Genomic DNA, 3,054 nt, shown 5'->3' on the forward strand with positions numbered 1-3,054 from the left:
TGCGTGTTTGGCTGTTACAATATCAGGACCATAAACACTATTCACATTTTCAGCCGCCTGGCTTGCGTTTTCGCCTTTATCGAAGAAAAACTGTAAAATATGGCGTATTTTCTTTTTGCCGGTGTCCATCTTTGACGCACGCTCAAACAATACTGAGTCAAACAATCACAAAACTGTCTAAGAAGTTTTTTTAATACGAAATCTTATCTTTCTAACGCCATCTAGCGTGAACTGATCGCACTTATACAACGCGAGATACACATTACTAAAGCCATCTATTGGAAAAATAATGGTTTTCTTTTTACTACACCTTATATATACAGGGTTGGCAAAAAGTCCGGAAATGGTCAAATATCTCGAAAAGGATCAACTGTAGTGAAAAATATGTAAGTAGCAAAGTTGTAGGCCTTAATAAAATATACCTAATGATGGCTAAAAATTTGACTTTGAGTGGAGGACGAAGATCATACGAAGGTCAAATTGAATTTTTTTAAATTGGATCCCAATTTTTTATTACATATTTTTATAGCTTATTTCAAGGGCTTTCCAAAAACCTATAATAAAGTATTTTTTTATTAGGCATATTTAGACTTATGAGGCTTGAAAGTTAAAGTACCGCTGGCATTAGCATAACTCAAAATGCACCGCGCGGAAGTTGCACAGTCGGAATTACACCTCGTGTGTGTGTGTGTGTGTGTGTGTGTTGCAGCAGATATTTGGACCTTACGGTTCGTCACTTCCGCGGTATTTAATGACTCCAAATCCTCTCTGCTGTGTGTAGGTGACATACCTTTTAAAATATCGTTTCCCATTTTCTCAATTAATCAAATGTTCAAAATGTCTTCTTTCTACTGTTTGACAATGAGCTAGACGCTCATAGAAATTATTAATCACATTTCTTATTTGTTCTAAAGTGATCAGAGATGCTTCCTGTGTTTTTCGGTTGCTAAGGTCTTCCAAATTACATGGTTTTGTCGCATAAACCTTACTTTTGAGATGTCCCCAATGAAAATAATCAAGAGGAGACAAATCAGATAATCTAGCAGGCCATTCAATGGTACCTCTCCTACCTATCCATCGATCAGGAAAAACACGGTTTAGAAGTTCTCGAATTCTTACTGCATAATGAGGTCCTGCTCCATCTTGCTGAAACCATACGTTTTGCATGTTTGCGTCAAATAAATTTTCAATTTCAGGTATAATATGATCTCGCAATAAGTTTTCGTACTTTTCAGTATTCAAATTCAACCATCTATAAAAAATGGGCTAATAATACCGCAACTACAGATTCCTGCCCAGACATTCAATTTTTGTGGATACTGTGTGCGTAGATCACTCATCCAATGTGGATTGTCATCACTCCAATATCTACAATTGTGACGATTAACAGCACCGTTTATTTCAAATGTGACTTCTTCAGAAAAAAACAATAAAATTAAAAAAATTAGCCTCATTACTTCGATGCATCATTTCTTTACGAAATTGAATTTTTCACAATCGTCTTCCATAAGTTCTTCAGTGGTCATAATTTTGTAAGGATGATATCTCTGCCTTTTTAAAATGCTTCTAACGCTGCTGTAACTGATATTATGTGCTTGCACTGCTCCTGGCACAGATAAATGAGGATTTTCTTGAAATGATTGCAAAACATCCAAACTATCCTTATAAAAATATCATACTAAGAATCATTGGTAATTACTTATTATCCAATATTTTTAATACTGAAAATAAGTAATTATCAATGATTCTTAGTATGATATTTCTATAAGGGTAGTATCATCATTTGTTGCGGATTTTGGCCTTCCACTGCGAAGTCAGTCTTTAACTGTTTCTGTTTCGTAAAAACGTATCATTGTCTTCTGAACGGTGGATTTAAAAATAGGATTGCGGTCAGGATATATAGCATTGAATAGATCAACTACTTCTTGTTATGATCTAATGCGGTCCCCAAGTCCTCGATAAACAGCATTATTCTTTCTTTTTCGGTCAACATTTTCAAAAAAGAAATTTGAAATTGTAGTTGGAAAAAGAAAGAGAAAAGATAAAGTGAGATACGAGAGAGCGCGACTCGTATTTAAAATACAAAGATCGAGAAGCATTATCGTGAAGCGCGGGTATGCGCGAGTTTCGACTGAGTTTGACTGTGTACGTGTGATATTACGTCGTGAATGAATAACCGCCGGAAGCTATATCTAGACAAAAGATAATGCTGTTTCTTTATCGAAAATTTGAAGACCATATTAGATTATATGAAGAAGTAACTGATCTACGCATTCAATGCTGCATATCCTGATCGCAATTTTATTTCTAAATCCACCGTTCAGAAGACAATGATACATTTTTACGAAACAGGAGCAGTTAGAGACCAAAATCATTTCAAGCATCATAACTCTAAATATGCCTAATAAAAAAATACTTTATTATAGGTTTTTGAAAAGCCCTTAAAATAAGCTACGCGAATATGTAATAAAAAGTTGGGGTCCAATTAAAAAAATTCAATTTGACCTTCGTATGACCTTCGTCTTCCACCCAAAGTCAAAATTTTATCCATTATTAGGTACATTTTATTAAGCCCTATAACTTTGCTACTTACATATTTTTCGCTACAGTTGTTCCTTTTCGAGATATTGGACCGTTTCCGGACTTTTATATATACAGGGTGGACCATTTTAATCCATCCAGTCGAATATGTCGAAAACCAAGCACGGGAAAGAAAAATTTTTCAGACAAAAGTTGTTTGGTTTCGAGGGGACCATAAGATGATACCATTGCTTTGACCTTGAAGAATTATTTGAAAGTCACATGAAAGTCACCTCAATTTTTTAAAACGGCATCCCCTATTTTTTATTACATATTCTTGTAGCTGACCTCGAGAGCTTTCCAAAACATTCTAATGAAATGTTTCTTCATTGAGTACTTTTCAAGTTATAAAGCTCCAAAGTTGCAATATGAAAAAATTCAAAATATCTCGTAAAGTATTCACTTTCCGTCTTATCTTACACGATTCAACTAGTCAAGGCAAGAATTGGACATGATCCAACCGGTCAAGGCAAG

General features: G+C 34.8%; 1 protein-coding gene across 6 annotated transcripts in view; it reads left to right on the forward strand.

The window, feature by feature from the left end:
* LOC116852346 (peptide transporter family 1-like) overlaps positions 1–3,054 on the forward strand; it is a 221,261-nt gene that overhangs the window by 175,085 nt on the left and 43,122 nt on the right. The window lies entirely within an intron of this gene.

This window comes from Odontomachus brunneus, unplaced genomic scaffold, assembly GCF_010583005.1.
Source record: "Odontomachus brunneus isolate Ranch 3 - 2012 unplaced genomic scaffold, Obru_v1 Obru_scaffold_217, whole genome shotgun sequence".
NCBI lineage: Eukaryota > Metazoa > Arthropoda > Insecta > Hymenoptera > Formicidae > Odontomachus > Odontomachus brunneus.